Here is an 18,736-nt window from a genome sequence, read left to right as displayed (position 1 = left end):
TCTAATGATAGTTTGGGGGTAATAGTTGTAACTTTTCTCCCAATTACTTTCAAGTGCTCCTGTATGAGGAGAAGCTTTGAAGGATTTGGTTGCAGTATGTGAGAGCTGGTCACTGCAGTCAGGACCTTTAGGATCCAAGCACCCCGACACCCAAACCAGCTTAGATTATAAGGAGTAGGAATATTCCTGTTTGAGCTTGATTCTGCTTGAAGTAAAGCATTCCTGACCCCAAACTAGGAGCTACTCTCTCCTTCCCATTAAGACCTTGCTGGTGACCCACGTAACACCTGGAGGTACTCTGAATTGACTTTTTGTCCTTCTAAACACTTTACTTTAGTACTTCTGAAATGTCTTCAGTTTTATACTTGTAAATTTCTTTTTTCTTTCTTGAGAGTAAGTCTCCTCTTTCCCTCTGACATTCAGTATGAGGGAAATACTGAATATTTATCAGTATTCAGATAAATACTGAAGGCAAAAGGCACTTCTGTTTTGGACTGTGCTCCCTTGACTTCTCCCTTCTCCTTTTCCTCTTTCTCTCTCCCAGCTACCCCCACCATCTTTGGAGGCTCAGGAGGGAAGCCTCAGCCTCTTGGCATCTGGAGCCAAGGTTTTTTTATACTCACTAGGTAAATGGACAACTTCAATAATGGAGCTGGTTTAAGGAAGTACTAATCTGAGCAAAATGCTCTTTGTTTAAATGCAAATTCACAGATTTAAAAACAAACCAACACAGTGATAGAATTTATCATTGTTAAAGAAAGGTGTTTAAAAACAGATCAGCTTTCACTATGACCCGTCATACTTTGAGAGCCCTGAGAAAGGGACAGGCCAGGTGAGAAATAGAGTAGCTTCCTAAGGGGGAACAGGGGAAGGTGGGCCTCAGGGCTTTCTCTTTCCTTGGATGGAGAGGGCATTAAGTGATTGCTCATGAAAACTCAGTGTGACCACCACCGTGGCATTTTCTGATTGCTATCTGTAAACCTCTAAACCCCATAGATATTTACATTTCTGTTTGCAGTTTTAAGAGTTCCCACAGCCCTTGTTCCATTTGATCCTCAAGAATACCTTGGCAGGGGTGAAGGATAGATTTCATTATCTGCACCTCGGAAAAGAAAACCTAATCTTCCACCACAGAAATCAGAGGAGCCAGGATCTGAGCTGGCAGGTAAATAAATGTTCACTGAATTAAACCAATACAGAAATATGTGAGTGTTTTAAGGTACCAGGTCTCTGTCCTAAAGAAACTCATAATCTATTTGGGGAGAAATGCTCAAAATTAAAATAAATTAAAATAATAATACCATTTATTAAAGAAAGACCAGATACAAAATGGTCTTTCATTGTGACATGAAGAAAGTGCTGTGACTCTAAGTGTACTTAAGTAGATTTCATCCCATGACTGAATTGAAATACCCAGTATCTTGCACCTGCCACTCATCTCAAGTTGCTTCTTAATATTCTGGGATTTACTAGGATTCCTTACAGTGTCTTTAAGAAGTCCAGCTTTACACTTAACTGTGGTGATGTCTGAGCTTGTTACATCCTCCTCAGTCCTATATTCGAAGTGCAACTCTGGCTCTCCCCACTCTCCTTTTTTTAATTTAAAATTTTTAAAGCCAAAAGGAACATGAAAAAGGGAGTAGGTGTTATCTGTCTTCAGTGTTCCAGAAAAGGCCAACCTCAACTCCTGGATTTGCTGCAGGAAGTAGAGTTTAGAAAATGGTCTGATTTTAGTCAATCAGATTTTATTGGAGGCATTTAGAAGGAGGGTGTTTTAGGAAAGAACACTCACCAGGCCAAAGAGAATGAGAGAAGACAAAGTCAGAACATGCTCACGGTCAGGACTATATCCACCTGACACAGAAGAATAATGGCGTGATAATTATGTGTGTATGGATAGGGATAATTAATAGGGATAACATATTTAAAATTGTTATCTCCAAAAGTCTAGGATGGCACTAGCTGTCAATGCTCTCCAGAAAATGCAAATTATCCCCAAACATCTTCATCTGGGGATTCGTGGCTTTTTATGTGGAGACTATGGTCCCATCCCCTTATTTGCTCCTTGTATCACATTGGCAAAAACAGATACAAACGTTTCTAGTGTACTCCTAAATATTTATTCTGAAGGCAGAGCATGAGCAGCAAGACCAGACTTCTGGCCTAACTGCTGCTGACACCTGCAATGTCAAATTAGCACAAAGATAGACTTGAAAGGCAAGTAACAAGCTGGGAAAATATTTGCAATATAAGTAACAATATTTTATTTTATATTCTATAAAGAGTTCTTACAAATGAGTGACACAAAGATAAGTCCAAATGGGCAAAACTGAAAGTAGGCAATTGAAAAGAGTGATATAAAAACAGGTTCCACTTTACCAGTAATGAAGAAAACACACCTTATAAACAATACAAAACCACTCTTCTATCAGATTGGCAGAGATGACAAAGAATGGTAAGACAGTGCTGGTAGGAAGGCAGAGAAAAGGAGTCTCCCACCTGCTGGTGTTAAAGCAGTCTCACTTTTATGTAGGTCTCTTGAGAACATGAATCAAAAGCCTTCAATCATGAGTGCACCTCTTGACAACAGTTCCAGGATTTTATCCTGAGGAAATAATTAGGGATGTGCACAGAGATGTAGCTACAAGTAATTTTGTGAAATGCTGGAAACAACCTAAATGTAAAAAAGACAGGGACTAGAATTATGGTACATTTGTATAATGGGATATGAAGCAGTCTTTAAAAATGACACAGAAGTATTTTTTTGACATGGAAAAATGTTCATAATATATTAATCTAATTATAATATGATCATAGGCTTGATTATTTCTAGATGTTTTTATTTTTCATTTTGCTTATTTACAGTTTACTGTTTTTCTGTAATGAATGTCCATTTCTTTTATAATAATTTTAAAGACCGGGTAATTATGTGAAGATAAAAGGATAGAAAAAAAGGCATTAATAAATTCTGAATTCACTGGAAGTAAACTGTAACTAATCATTAATAAACATTTACTTCTAGCATTTACCTTGAATTAACTAGATTGTTTTCCTGCCATCAGAGCTAAGAAGGCCTAGAATAAAAAATAACTTGAGTTATAAAAAATAAAGGTAGAATTTAGGCATTACCTGTCTTTGAACTGTGAAATCTGTACCTGTTATGTGTCTGTATGTGTGTCTAGAAAATATTTGGAGGGATATCCACTAAATTTAAAAGTAGTGCCCTTCAGCAGGGTGGGATTAGAGGGGGAAGGAAGCTAATTTTTTTCTTGACACTACTCTCTGTATTGTTTGACTTATTAGAACAAGCATGCAAAAATCTATCCTTAAAAAGCATATTATGGGGATCCCTGGGTGGCGCAGCGGTTTGGCGCCTGCCTTTGGCCCAGGGCGCGATCCTGGAGACGCGGGATCGAATCCCACGTCGGGCTCCCGGTGCATGGAGCCTGCTTCTCCCTCTGCCTGTGTCTCTGCCTCTCTCTCTCTCTCTCTCTGTGTGTGACTATCATAAACAAATAAAAAATAAAAAAAAAAGCATATTATGAATATTTAGAAATGTGAACAGTATCCATGGTATGGTGAGAAAAAAATCATAATGCAAAGTATACTGTACTTATAGTTTCTCTCTACATGTGAGAATACTCATGAAAATAGCTGTTCAAGTTTATTTATTTGTTCATTTATCCCACAAATATCTGTTAAGCACCTACTAAGGGCTCTGCATTGGGATAAAGCAAGGAATCAAAAGCCAAATATGTCTATTAGAAAGCCATAAATTCCAAATATGGAATTTATATTCTAGCTGGGATAGACAAACAAGAAGTAGTAATCATAATGCATGTTCGTTGATAAGTGAGTGCTATGGAAAATTGGACCTGATTAAGATAGACTGGCACTGCTGTGAGGGGGTTACATGGGTTGGTTAGGGAAGGCCTCACTGAGGTGACATTTAAGAAAATGTTTAAAAGAGGTGAGGGCGTATATTAGGCAAATATCTGGAAGAGCTTTATAAGCAGAGGGAACAGCCAGTACAAAGCCCTTGAGATGGGTTCAAGGAAAAGCAATGAAGGCAGTGTGGCTGAGTCAGAATCAGCAAAGGGAGAGCAGGTCAGAGAAAACCAGGGCAGTTAGGTGGTGTTGGGCTCTTTAAGGACTTTGGATTTTTTTTCCAAGTGAACTGGGAAGCCACTGTGTGGTTTTGAGTGGAGAAATGCCAGGATCCTTTTGGCTGTTGTATGGTGATCAGGCTTTTGGGGGTAGGGGAATACAGCAGAGACCTGGTTGTTTGGGTGAGGGATGGAGGTTGCTGTGGGGATGCTGAGGTGTTAGATACTAGATATAGTTTGAAAGTAGGGTCACACGGCCTTAGCCTGGCTCCTCGCTGGGCCCCTGCCCCTTGGATGCCTTTTATTTCTTTATTTTTTTCCCCCCGTCTTCCTACCTTGATAGAAGCGCGAACTCTTCTCACTGTGGCATTCTAGCTGTTCTCTCTTTAAATCTCAAGCCAAATTCGTAGGTTTTCAGGATGATTTGAAAGTTATCTAGGTAATTTGGTGGGGACAGGGGACTTGGGGACCCTACTCTTCTGCCACCATGTGGGTACAGGATGTAAGAGAAGTGTATGAGGATGGCTCTAAAGGTTTGGGCCTGAGTAAATCAAGTGGAGTTGCCATTAAGTCAGAAGAGAAAGACAGCTGTATCGAATATGTCTGAGTTGGGAAAGAACTTATTTGTGGATCTGTTATGTTTGACTGTAATAGCAATATAAATTCTGTTTTAAGAATGTTTCTAATACTGTGATGACATCTTCCCAAATAAATCATTTCAAGACTCTTGACATTCCCAGTACATTTCTGGTACTAAAAATATACCTTAGTCAGTGCTAGTGATCTGGAGAAATCATGGGAATAGAATATATGCTAGAAGACTGGGGCCTAGGCTTCAATTTTCAAAAAATGGGGAAAAAAACAAGGGTTGCAAGGGCTGCAAATCCATCTACAGAACATGTGAACTCCAAAAATTACTTATAGGTCCTCTTGGATTCAGCTTGGAGTTGAGCAAGTCAGACTAATATATGTACTAGAAAAATCCAGACTTTCCTTCCATAGGTCTTTTCTACTCTATACAACTCTTCACTTCTGATGCCCTCTAACACCAAATGTGTGGTTTTTTTTCCTCCCACAAAGCAATTTTCTGTGATGCCAGCTGGTTGTCCTACAATTTAACTGACTCCTGACACTATCTACCTGGAGGTAGCTATTGCATTAGGTCCCACAGTCCCATGAGACTGACCCCACTTCAGATAACCAATCATAAGGATCAGGTGCCCAAGTTACCCACAGTTTCTGTCTGACTTGGCTACAAATTGGCGGATCCCAGGATCTCCTCCCTTTGGATTTGATTATTTGCTAGAGCAGCTCACAGAACTCAGGAAAACACTTATTTACATTCACCAATTTATTAAAGGATACAGATGAACAGCCAGATGAAGAGATACATAGGGTGGGGTGTGGGAGGGTGTAAAGTAGAGAAGCTTCTGTACCCAAGGAACCACAGTCAATGACCAAATATTGGAACAAATGATGCTCCTAGTGCTCTTATCACTTAAGAAATTCCAAGGTTTTTTAGGAACTTTGAGCCAGGAATGAAATGAAGACCAAATATACATATTCCTTCTCGTAAATAATAAGAAGATATGCCAGAAGTCTGAAGCTCAGGGTAGCATTTTCAGAAAGGAGGAAAAAACAGAGGCTGCCAATCCGTTCCTAGTCTTGGCAAGGTTCTAAGATATGTCATTAAAGGAATGAGATATGAACTCCAAAAATTAGCAGTGGCTCCTTCTGGGATTCAAGTTGAATTTAAGAGTAAGTCAGGCCAATATATTTAGGAAAAAACAAACAACAATCAGGGCCATTTTGGGTCTTGGAAGTCCCCTGCAGGAATGGAAATGTTTCTTCCGGGAGAGGTCTCAGATGGAACATGATAGTGGCAGCACCCGGTAGTGTTACAGACTGGGAGGCTGGAGGCCACCTCTACTGCTTTCTAGTCCTGAAATTGCAGGCTGGCTCTCTGCTGTTCTGGGATGGTAACCGAGTATTAATACTAGGAGTATGAATATTATTAATACTTCGCAAGCATTAATACTTTAAAGTATTATTACTTTAAGCCAAGTCAGACAGAAGTTGTGGGTAACTTGGGCACCTGCTACTTATGATTTAAAGTATTAATACTGGGGATCCCTGGGTGGCTCAGCGGTTCGGCGCCTGCCTTTGGCTCAGGGCACGATCCTGCAGTCCCGGGATCGAGTCCCGCGTCCGGCTCCTTGCACGGAGCCTGCTTCTCCCTCTGCCTGTGTCTCTGCCTCTCTCTCTCTCTCTCTGTCTATCATGAGTAAATAAAACCTTCAAATAAATAAAGTATTAATACTTTACTCTTGAGTATTAATGCTTGTAAACTGCTTCGCACAGCGTGTACGTTACTGAGGGCGCGGGGCAGGGGGCATTCATTTTAGAGTACTCTTCTTACCCTTTTCTTTCTCTTTTCTGACCCAAGGAACCGTCTTGCCTGAGCGAGAGAGGCAGCGAGAAAAAGTGAGCGATGAAGAAAATAAAACTTTCCTTCGGTCCTGCCGCAGAGCTGTCAGCACGGGAACGGCTAACACGGCCCTCGGCGCTTCCGGACTTGTTCCTCGCCGGGAGCACCCACAGCCGGAGCCCTCGGCAGCTTCCGGTCCGCGGGCGGTTGCTAGGCGACCTCGGGCCAGCAGCGGCCAAGCTGCCCACCCCCTCCCCGCCCCAGTCCCACCCGCAGACCCGCCGAGGCGCCAGGACGCATGCGCACTTGTCACTGCGCTGTGCGAAGCGACGCGAGCTCCCGCCCTTCGCCGTGCTCTGTGCCCCGCCCCTTCTCGTGCTGTAGCCCCGAGCTCCGTTCCGTTTCAGACCTGGCCCTGCCCACGCCTCGTCTTCAGTCTTGGGAACAGTGCGGACCCACGTCCCGCGCTCTCGTGGTGGCGGTGGTGGTGGGTGGGATGGAGAAGGGTACGGTGGCAGAATGAGGCCAGAGCAGGGGAGGCGGCACTTGCGGACTCACTTCCGGACCACGGGCGGAAGCGGATGCGGCGGAGGGTGGGAGGGGGGACCCGAGCGCGAGGGGAGGGTCCGGCCGCCGCGGGTCCAGGGGGTGGGGTCTGGGCCGCCTGTCCGGACCCAGCTTGGGGCCTGGACTCGGACCTGGGAGGGCCTCGGCTTCCGGCTGACACCCGGCCGGCGGGACCCAGGTAACGAGGCAGATGGGGCGAGGGTCGTCCGGGCTGTAGAGCGTGCGGGCGGGGGCGACCAGGGAGGGTCGCAGTGTCACTCCTTTCTGCGGCGAACACAGAGCACTGGGTTCGGAGGAGAAGGGTGGGAGGAGTTAAACTCGTGGCGGGGGGCGGGGGTCATGTGAACGCCACGCCCCTACAGGAAGGAAGGGTGTGTGTGTGTGTGTGTGTGTGTGTGTGTGCGCGCGCGCGCCTTTAGGAATGAATTTAGAAGGGAGGGGGCGACTGGCAAGGGTCTTCCCAACTGTGTAGCTATTGCTGGCAGGACTCAGGCCTCTATTCCAGGACGGTTCTCCCAGTGGCCCCGGGAAGAGTTTGAGATGAGGAATCACATCCCTGGCACAGTCTTGGAGGCAGAGGGGGAGATGAGGGTGAAGGGAAAGGAGCGAAGAATGTATGTGCAAGGTGCCAGCATCTAGGTCTGGGATGGATTTAGTTCATTCAGGGAGAGCTGATTAAAAAACTGAACACTCTAAGAAGCTTGGGAGATGCAGGAGATTAGTGTGTGGCAAGAACAAGAGAGCGGGGAGAAGGATGTTCTTTTCTCTGTTTTTTACAAGACAGTCGATTGATGATAGAGCAGAGTAAAGGAATCTAATTTAGGTAAGGGAAGGAGAGGTGGGCGGGGGGATGGGGTGACTGGGTGACGGGCACTGACGGGAGCACTTGATGGGATGAGCACTGGGTGTTACGCTATATGTTGGCAAATCGAACTCCAATAAAAAAATGTACAAAAAAACAATTTAGTTAAGGGGTCTTAGGAATCCATTTGGGCAAATAATAGATTAGAAAATGTCATAATGTCTAAATATTCCACAGGTTAACACTGAAATCAGCCTCTGGCCATGCCGGTTCAATGGCTTGTTTCTTCTCATGAACCCCAGCAGAAGACAGACGGGCCGGCCCTCACAGTGGATGGCTTCCCTTCCCTGAGCAAGAGATGGGATAGAACCTGGGATCTGCCAGACACCAGACTCTGGGCTAAATAAACCAGCTGAATGAAGGAATGTAACAGACCCCTGAGAGGGACACTGAACCCTGCAGTGGGGGGGGAGGGGCCTGGACATACCCCTTCCCCCCCCCCCAGACTCCTCCCCTTCAGAGTCCACTCAGCCATGGACTTTGGACCTGGATAAGAGGAGAGAAACTGCACTTTGGTGTATCTGATTTGGTATTCTAAGTTTTGGAAATGGACTGCTGGAAGGGGGTTTGGTGATCTCCAGGGTAGCAGCTAAGAGAAGAGAAGAAAGGTAAGTCTCGTGTCTCACTTCCCACTTGGTGCCTTTTTGCTTGCTGCTCTTGTGCAGAAAATGTTCAGTGGGGCAAATCTGGGGACACTGCCATTTAGGAAGTGCCTGATGAGAACCCTTACCACATGGGTACAAAGGAAGCTTCAATCTGTTTCACTCTCTTAGAATGCAGACTTGTTTCCAGCCTCTCTTTACCCAGGCAGAAGGAGCACCTTCTAAGGGGTTGTGTGCAATGGCAGTTGTGAAATGAGGCCTAGGAGAACATGAAAACAATTTAGGCTTCTGAAGAGAGGTTGAATTAGATTATAAGGGCTAACGCTGATTCAACACATTAGGGCTAAGTAAGACTCTAGATTACCCAGGCAGATGCAGGCTGCTGTGTTTTGGGGAACTAACTGAATAGAGCTGCCTTGGCGGGGAGGATTGAAGATGGTCTAGATAACTTCCTAAATTATCTCTCTTTCTCCTCTGTCTATAAGGGGGTTTAGGCCATGAAACTTCAGGTGACAGCAGAGGAACAGAATACATGTTTGAGATCAGTTGAATTTTTATTCTAGCTCTGACTTTGTTAGTGTGCACCCTAGATATGTCAGTTTATTTCTGCCACGTTTTGTTCACCCAAAAGACGGGCATAACTAACTTTATACATCTCTCACACGTTGTTACTGGAAGCAAACGAAAGGATAGATTTTGAAAAGTATCCAGGGCCATGTACATGTAAAACAGTACCATTGACATTGCTTGATGATGCTTGTATAATTGTTACATACAAAAACTGAATTAGGGGTTCTGTTCTTTTCTTGAATTAGTGTACTGGCAAAAACCTTTGATGTCTTCAATTAAAAGCCTACCCTGAATTTATCTCATTTTGTTGCTGTTAAACAGTACTTGAGATCATCAAGTGATGGTGGAAAAGGTGCATAAGTCCAGGAGAACTTAGGTTGAGGGATTCTGGTCCTTAGGGCTCTCCACACTTGTGACAAGTGTGCTTCTTGGGGGTAGCAGATTAAAGAGGGGTGGAGGAAAGTATAAGTCTGAAGGGCCAAGTGTGTGGTTAGGAGACAGAGCCCCATTTCTTGGAGTAATTGCTGAGCCTTTTCTTCTGGTGGCATACCCTGGTATTTTCTCCTGCTCTTTAAGATGACAGTTTTTTTGGACTGCCATCTTTTTAGCCCTTTATATTTTTTGCAGGTTCTCTTCCCATTTAAGCAGGGAACTGCTTCTTGTCACTCCTTGTTGCTCCTTCCTTGAACTCCGGTTCAAGATAGGCATAGTGACGACAAACAGGAGATGTGTTGAGAATTTTGATAGAGGGCTGTGGTGACCTGGTGCCGGGGCAGGAAGCCTGGCTTCTAGCATATCTTTGCCTCTCACTGGATGTGTAACATCTCATATTCATTGGGGGCTGGCAGCAAGAACTAAGGTCCTTTGCAAGCTGAAAATGATAGTATTTATGACTTAGTTTCTTTTTCCCTCCTCCTTCTTTTCTTGCCTGCCTTCCCCCAGTAGTGAGCTGTTTCTTCTCTGGTGTGAGGCTTACTTGGGGCTATACCTTTCAGGCCAAGCTTCTACTTTAGAAGGTCTGGATGTCAGGGTAGCATGTCACCTACCCCAGCTGGGCCCAGCAAATTCCTGGTGCCAGTCCTTGCAAGGCATACCTGGTCCAGGATGCATCTGCAACTCTCATCTTACCTGGAAGGCCTCTGAGCACTTAGAAGCATTTAAAGTACCACAGAGTTGTGCTGTATTTACATGGTGTTCATGTTACATGAAGCGTCCAGGCTGTTGTGTCACTTTTCTGTCACCATGTTGTTGTAAGGAAGAGAACAGGGATTATTTCCCCAGTTTGATATTTAAGGGGAAGGAAGCTACAGAAGCCCTGAGCATAAAGGGCTTTCCTAAGTGTGGAGAAGCAGACACTGTAATTGCCTGCCCAGTGTGGTGCTGTGTCTACAGCATCTGACCTGATAAGGGCCATCTGGATTCTGCTGCAAACCTTCAGGGAGGGGAATTCAGTGCCCTATCAGACAGCATCTCTGGTAAGACATTTCCTTCCTAGACTTAACCAGAATTCCTCTCCTCTGTCATTTTTACTGAAAGCTCTAGTCCTGACCCTTTGACAAGACAGCCTTCTCAAGACAGTCATCTGCCTTCTCACATCATCCTCATACTAGGATCTCAGACCACTTAGCCAAGACCAGTGATAGACCTAACCAAAAGTTATGTATGTGTTTTAACTGAATTTATTTATACCATTCTGTCATACAAAAGGAATTCTATGTGGCTAACCAAAAGTTTCGTTTTACAGATAATGCTCACTGGTCATTGTATTCATCTCTTTTTTCTTTGATCTTGATGGGCTGTTTCTCTGGGTATCCACGGGGAGTAGGGATGTTGGGAGAATGGGAGAAGGAAAAATAGACACAGATCTAAACCTTTGATTTTACTTCTGATAGTTTCCAGCCAAAATCTGCCTTAAGTTCAGAGCATGAATTCTTTCCAAATTGTAAACAATTTCAGGTATCTTAGGTATGGTTTATGGGAAGTTGGAACAATTTTCACTTCCTTCTCCTCATCTCTCCAGTCTTCTCTCGGAGGTAGTGGGGGTGAGCAGGATACACTATTTTTGCTTCTAATTCTCTCTTATCTCATGAGCAGATCTTCCTGTTTCTTCCATTTTCACATACTCCGATTCCAATTTCATTCCCAGAATCCAGGCACCTAGCTCCTTGTTTCTGCCCTTCTTCCCTGTGCCCCCACTTCCCACCCCAAAAACACCTCCTCATGAAATCTCCGTCAAAAGCCCAGGGCCTCTTTTTCCAGGTCAATGTGGCACTTACCACCCTGGCTTCTTACCTCTCAGACCAAATGTTTTCTCTTGTTTCCATCTAGAATTCAGCACAAACCACTTCTCTAACCAGGCTCTTTCTGCTTGGGATAGTCCTTTTGCAGCTGGGGAATTTCTACCCTTAGATCTTCCTGGGAGCCTTGGAATTTCAACAAAGGATTGTAGTCATTGGATGTGAGTTATGGTGCACAAACAGTTCCCCATTCTTGTCCTCTTTGAACTGCCTTCAGTAGAGAAGGATTATTGTTAGAGATGGGAACATTACATCTCATGGGCTGGTTGGTCCTCCCTACCTTTCAGCATCTCACTATGTCCTTTGTCCTGGAGGGTGATTTTAGCTCCTGATATCTTGGGTCTACAAACCAGTATTTCTCAACTCGTTACACTTTTAGGAATGATCATTTTCCTTCTTACCTTGACATGGAGTGTGAGTGTGTAGGTCTCCCATATCTCACAATTCCCTTCATAAAGAAAGCATAAAGAGAGGGCAAAGGTGCAGAGACAGTGGCTACTGGCTGACATATGAGTGTGGGCGTGCATTTCTTACCATGGTCCATGAAGTCAGCTCAGCTGGAGACCTTGGACACACACACACACACACACACACACACACAGAGTCCAGCCTCAGTGATGTGTCAGCTCTTTTCTCTGCTCCTTCAGGGCTAGCTCCAGTTGCTTCTACCAGGACTTCCCTGCTGCCCCACTGTGCACCTGTCATTCTGGACACATGGCCATCTCAGAGCATTTGCACCCAAGAATATATAAGAGGAAGGAATGAGTGCATGAATGCCTGGGTCTAAACCTGGCCATGCCCTTCATCATGTCTTGTGACCTTCAGCCAGTTGGCACTTACTCTGAGATTCACACTCCTGATCTGTAGAATGGGATGATAATTAATGCACACTCTGCAGACTGCTGGGAGGGTTCCACAAGTGGAGGCCTCTGTACAACTAGTTTATTTCCTTAGCTCCAGGCTGAGGAGGAGGCCCTGCCATTTTGTTTCTCTAAAACCGTTCATGATTCCTGGTTTCCTGTAGAAACAAGTTCGTAAGCAAAATCAGTAACCACACACTGCTAAGTTCCTGCCTGCTGTGTGAAACACAGAGGGAAGTGGATTCGGGGAAGGCCCGGTGCCTGTAGAATGTGTCCTGGTCACATGGTAGGGCTGGCCCTAGCCTGAGTGTGCATGAGTAGCCAGTAGATTCTCACTTCCCAGGATTAGATGAAGACATCAAGGCTTTTCCAGGGTGCTGCCTCACCCCCTTTCACAAAATTCTAAGATTAAGTCCTTTACTCCTTAAGACTCATGGTTCTTATCCCAGAACAAGTCTGTCTCTGCTCTTATACTCAGAGCGAACAGCTCTCATTCCCCACATCGAAAGGAAAAAACAAAGTATTAAAAAAAAAAAAAAGAAAAATGGAAAACAGCTGGCCCCTTCGGCTTTTGGCAGCAGGTGTTTCCTCTTTGGCGTCTTTTTTTGGTACCGTGGTTCTTGTCCTCACAGCCCTGCTGCACCCTTTGGCCCCTCCGTTGTCCCAACTCCTCCCTCTAGGAAGCTCGAGTTTAGCAGGTTGATGAGAGCTGAGCTGTGGGGCTGGCCGGCCCACCTCACGTTGGGATCCCCATCAACTCCTTGAGGCTGTAGGGCTTGGGAGCGCAAAACTCCGGAAGTCTCCACCGGGTCGGGTTCAGGGTTGTGAGCAGGGAAGGGCCCAGTGTAACAACTGTCAACACAGCGCCTCCCGAGGTTGGGAACCCTGAAAAACTTGGGATCCTGACGGCTGCTAACTGCCAAGCCCCGCGGAGGAGGCCGGCCAGGAGGAAGGGGCCCCGCGAGTACTGGCAGCAGGTCCCGCCCCTCGGCCCTTCCCCGTCCCGCCCTTCCCGGGGAAGGGCCACGTTGCTCGCCTGGCGGGCGGGCCGGGCGAATGTAGGAAGGGGCCGGCCGGGAGGTAGGCACCGGCATCCGCGCGAGTGGTTGGAACGCGCCGGGCCCCCGGGCTCGTTCCTCGCGCTCCGGGGCGCTCCAAGTTGAGGGCCAGGGAGTGCGGAGGACCCGGTGAGTAGGGGCCCGAAACGTCGGCGTCCGTCGGTTCCGAGGCTTGTCTCGGGGAGGGGATGGAGGTCCCCGCGGGAGCGGAGAGGGCGCCCCAGGGGCTGGGTCCCGGCTGGAGAAGCGGCTCTTCTCCGAGCGCTTCGGGTGCCCGGAAGCCGCGGGCTTCGGCCGCGCACCACTCCCGACCCGGGAAGTGGAACTTAGAGTTGGGCTCTTGAAGTCCCGGGCCTCCAGCTGCGGGAGGGAGGGCGGGCTCCGCGGGGAGGGAGGCCGTTGTGAAACTTGGTGGTTGGGCGTGCGTGGGTGCGGGGCTGCGGGAGGTGTGATTGTTGGAGAGGTTTGGGGAGTGGGAAGGGGAGGTCGCTTTCCCTAAACTCCACCCCAGGGTAGTTTCCACTGGTACTAACTAGGGTTCTTTCCCCTCAGCCGCAAAGAAGAATGGACTCAATGTAAAAATAGTAAATTGGAGAGAAAACATTTTCCTACCTGTTAGGGTGTGGGGTGTTGGGGGCTCCTCAGATGTACAGGGCTCCCATCTTACAAATCGGAGCAGAAAGGCTGTGTGGCCAGCTGATCGGCGTTTGTACTTAGTTGGCAGCCCCCGGGTGAGGCTTCCACCTTGGTTAACCCTTGCCCCTATGGCCTGTTTAATTATTCTTTGCTTTAGATCATCACTGGCTGAGAGATCCAGCTTTATTCTCTGTCGTTTGTAGCAGTTTTCAGACCATGGAGTCTTTTAGATGCTTACATACCTTCAGTCTGCCTCCCATGGTGAGTCACCCCTGTCTGACCCCGTTACTGGAGACCCATGAGATCTTCTGGATTCCTGCTTCCGTGTTCTTTTCGCAGAGTTAGGAAGCATTGAAGTTATGTTTAGTCTCAGTGGCATATGTGACACCTTAAACTCACTTCCTGTTTGGGACTTTGGGAAAGTTGTCGCTATCCTTTTCATCATCAGAAGCCAGGGAACCCGAGGAAGATCCAAATCAACTCTTTCCCTGTTCAAATAAGGGAACTAAGATACAAGTGGGTCCAGCAACTTGCCCAAAGTTACCGGGTTTCTCAGGCCTTCATGCTTTTTTGGTGCACTAACATCATACTTCCTTTTAGTCTTTCCTTTTTCAGGATGAATAACCTGCATCCCTTCCTCATAGGTCTTATGCTCTAAGCTCTTGAATTATTTAGTGTATCTTCTCGACTTCTTTTCATTTCTTCCGTCCTTGTGAAAGTATGGAGCCTGATACATGATGTGGGAGTCTAGCAGAAGTCTAATAATGAACAAGAAAGTAAATCAGTTAGGTCTCCATTAACTGTAGTGTATTTCATACTTTGAATTTTTTAGGCAGTGCTTTTTAACATACTTAGCAAGACAAAGGTAGAAAGGAAAGCCTGTCAATATTACTTAACTCCCATACTTTTTTTGAAGCTAAGTATGATTTCTTCATTATTGCTTATGGGGATCCCTGGGTGGCGCAGTGCTTTAGTGCCTGGCTTTGGCCCAGGGCGCGATCCTGGAGACCCGGGATCGAATCCCACGTCGGGCTCCCGGTGCGTGGAGCCTGCTTCTCCCTCTGCCTGTGTCTCTGCTTCTCTCTCTCTCTCTCTCTCTCTCTCTGTGTGACTATCATAAATAAATTAAAAATTCATTAGGAATTTTTTTCAAAATTCCTTGCTTATGAAAGGAAGTTGACAATCTGGTATCTTGCTGTTTAAATAATATTTTTACCAGGGCCAGGAAGGGGGATGAGGAGGCACTGGCTGCAGAATACCATGGAATCAGTGTTAGAAAGGATCTCACAGCTTCTAGACAGTCCTTCAGAGAAGAAATTGAGACCTACAGGGCTTGGTGGGACCCGCTCAGAGCCTCCTGGGATTTGGCTGAGGGTTTTACACATTAAAAATACTCTTCAGGGCAGCCCCGGTGGCTCAGCGGTTTAGTGCCGCCTTCAGTCCAGGGTGTGATCCCAGAGACCAGGGATCGAGTCCCACGTCAGGCTCCCTGCATGGGGCCTGCTTCTCCCTCTGCCTGTGTCTCTGCCTCTCTCTCTCCTCTCTGTGTATTCTGATGAATAAATAAATAAAATCTTTAAAAAAAAAATACTCTTCATCTCCTACCACAGTGCAGATGTCTTTGTACTTGGTGGTGTGGATCAGCTGTGTCACTTACCTGAAAGAGTGTGAAAACTAGCATATCAGAACGAGTTTTGAATCTGTTCCTTGCAGGCAAATGTCATTAATAACAGAACATAGAAACTCAGTTCAAGGTTAAGGACTATTGCATTTTAGAAAAGGAAGATGTGGCACATTGTATTTTCCCAAATTGGTCATCCCATAAATATCCCATTCCTCTTGTTAGAATTGGACATTGTTCTCCACTCACAAGTGGTGAGATCTGTGGTTTTCTCCCTTGGAGTGTGGTTAGGGACTCATGATTCCTCTGACCTACAAGTAAAAGGCAGAAGTGATCCAAGGCTAGATCATGAAAAGGATACAGTTTCACCTGGTTTACTCTCTTTTTTGGGACACTCATCTTTGGAACCCAGCCATCAAGTTCAGAGGAAACCCAGGCCAAGTGAAGAGACTACATGGAGGTGTTGCAGCTAGCACTCCAGCTAACCATGCTAACATCAACCTGCAGATGTGTGACAGAATATGCCTTTGAGGGGGAATCAACCCCTCAGCTTTTGAGTCTTCTAGCTGAGGTCCCAGACATCATGGAGCAGAGACATGTCATCCCCTCTGCACCTCACTGTCCAAATTTCTGACCTGTTGAAACTGAGAGGAAATAAATGATTGCTATTGATTTAAGCCCTTAAGTGTTTTTTTTATTTTTCAATAATAGTTACTGATAAGGAAGGTAATATGAATGGAAGCAGGCCCTCAGATTTTGAACTTGGGGCCTGAGCACAGAGGACAGAAGGAACACTTTGCTGTGCTTATCAAGGGTACATAGATTCTGTTTTACTCATTATTTCAGGTACTTATTGTTGTATCACACATCACCCCAGAACTTAATGGTTTAAAACAGCAGAATCATTTTATTTCTATCTTAGCTATGTGGTTCTTGCTCGTGGTCTTTCATGCAGTTGCAGTCTGATGTGGCCAGAGCTGGGATCATCTGAAAGGCTTCCTCCCATGTCTAGTGGTTGATGCTTGCTGTTGGCTAGAACCTTAGCTTGGATTGTGAGCTGGAATACCTGTAGGTGTTCTATCCGTGTGGCTTGGGTTTCCTCTAACCTTTGTGGCCATATTCAAAGAGCATGCATCTCAGCAGCAACAGGTGGAAACTGTATCGCCTTTCTTTCTTTTATTTTCTTTTTTAAAGATTTTATTTATTTATTCATGAGAGACATGAGAGAGAGGCAGAGACATAGGCCAAATGAGAAGCAGGCTCCTGCAGGGAGCCCAATGTGGAATTCCATCCCAGGACCTTAGGATCATGGCCTGAACCAAAGGCAGATGCTCAACCACTGAGCCACCCAGGTGCCCGTGTATTGCCTTTCGTGGACTAGTTTTGCAAATCTTGCATGATCACTTCCTTGATAGTCACAGATCAAAGAGAGGGAACAGAGACCCCACATCCCTCACCTCTACTGAGAGGAATGGCCTTACATCTTTGTTAAGAAGAGCATGTGAGGTGAATATGTGGTGATCATCTTTGGATGATCAGAACTTGTTTTCCACTTGAAACTTTTAAAAGAAGGACAACTGTTTGAATTTTTGCATCTGATGAGTAAGAAATTTTATCTTAGTATAGTTTAATTTGCATTTTTCTTACTATAAGTGAAATTGAGTATCTTTTCATGTACCCAAGGACCAATTCAGTATCTTTTTGTGAATTGCCCTGGTCTAACTAAAGATAAGGAGTTTTGGCTTTTTACCCCCTCAGTTTAAAAGTTTTTTGTCAGACTATTGGCTTTTTATTTGTGATATATATTGCAAATATTCTCTCCCAGTTTGTCTTTCAACTTGGCCAATTGTGTTTATATCGTGCAAGTGTTTTACTTATTACTGCATCTAGATTTTGAATCAAACTTAGCCTTTTTTTGTATGCAGGTTATAGAGGAATTGATGTGTATTTTCTTCTAGCACTTGTATAGTTAGATTTTTTATATTTAGAACTCTAATCCACTTGGGAGTTATTCTGTACAGTTATATAATTTTGTTTTTCCAAATAGCTGTATAGTTGTTATAACAACTAATAGACCATTTTTTTTGCCTTAGTAATTTTAAATATCACCTGTATCTTCTATTGGGTTTCTACACATATTTGGGTCTGTTTTTGTAGTTTAAATTGTATTCCTTTGGATCTATTTATTTACCTACTAGCATCACATCGTTTTAATTATAGAAGCTTTGTAATGTGTAGTATTTTAATGGTTGGTAGGCTAATGAGCAAAACCTTGCTCATGTAGGTTTTGAATATTCCTTGTTAAGTTTATTCTTACATAGTTTATAATTTTTATGGCTGTTGTAAATAGGGTTTTCTCAAGCATTGTGACTTCTAATGAGTTATTTTTTGTGTATAGGAAGGCTACTGATTTGTGCCTGTTAGTTTTATATCCTGCTACTATGCTCAATTCTTCAGTTGTTTGGGTTTATCATTGATTCTATCAGTTTCCCAGGCATATTCTTACAGTATCAACAAATAGATAGTCATGCTTCTTTTTCCACTTCTGTAGTCCATTCACATTGGCTGATCCCTCCAAGAGAATGTTAAATTGTCATATAGATGGTGGGCAGCTTGGCTTTGCCCCTGACTTTTGTGGGAATGCCGCTAGTGCTTCCTTATTAGATAAGGTCTGACTTTAGCCTAGAGGTGTGATATTAAGAGTTTTTATTTTTATTTTTTTAAAGATTTTATTTATTTATTTGAGAGAGCGAAAGCGTGGGCCTGTGAGCTAGGGGCAGAGGGAGAGAAATTGGAGCAGGCTCCCTGCTGAGCCTGGAGCCCCTCTGGGGCTTGATCTCACCACCCTGAGATCAAGACCTGAGCTGGTACCAAGAGTCCTATGCTTAACTGACTGAGCTTCCCAGGCACCCCTAATATTAGGGTTTTAAAATCAGTAATCTGTGAGCAATTTGATTTGAGGAATGGGAGGCAGAAAGACTCACCTCCATCCTTGCCCCTAAAACTCTGCAGAGAAGTTGAAACTGAAGTCTTTCACGTATGGGAGGAAAAGTAGGGTTCTGTTGCTTCCTCCTTGACAACATCACGCTTTATTTCTCACTCAAACCATATTGCTTTTCTGAGGCTCAT

General features: G+C 45.0%; 1 protein-coding gene across 8 annotated transcripts in view; it reads left to right on the top strand.

The window, feature by feature from the left end:
• Window positions 1-7,058: 7,058 nt before the first annotated feature.
• The window catches only part of MGAT1 (alpha-1,3-mannosyl-glycoprotein 2-beta-N-acetylglucosaminyltransferase), a 39,701-nt gene continuing 28,023 nt past the window's right edge, over window positions 7,059-18,736 (top strand). For 2 of the 8 annotated variants that reach the window (XR_007413873.1, XR_007413871.1), the window contains exons 1-2: window positions 7,059-7,279; window positions 8,141-8,571. The gene's annotated coding sequence lies outside the window, so the exon portion shown is untranslated. Of the gene's footprint in view, window positions 7,280-7,424; window positions 7,925-8,140; window positions 8,572-12,988; window positions 13,480-14,143; window positions 14,248-16,019; window positions 16,280-18,736 lie in introns of those variants that run through there. The other 6 variants (XR_007413872.1, XM_025446796.3, XM_025446795.3 and 3 more) reach the window with 6 other exon arrangements.

The sequence above is a fragment of the Canis lupus genome, chromosome 11 (assembly GCF_003254725.2).
Source record: "Canis lupus dingo isolate Sandy chromosome 11, ASM325472v2, whole genome shotgun sequence".
NCBI lineage: Eukaryota > Metazoa > Chordata > Mammalia > Carnivora > Canidae > Canis > Canis lupus.
This window is presented reverse-complemented; position numbering and strand designations above follow the sequence as displayed.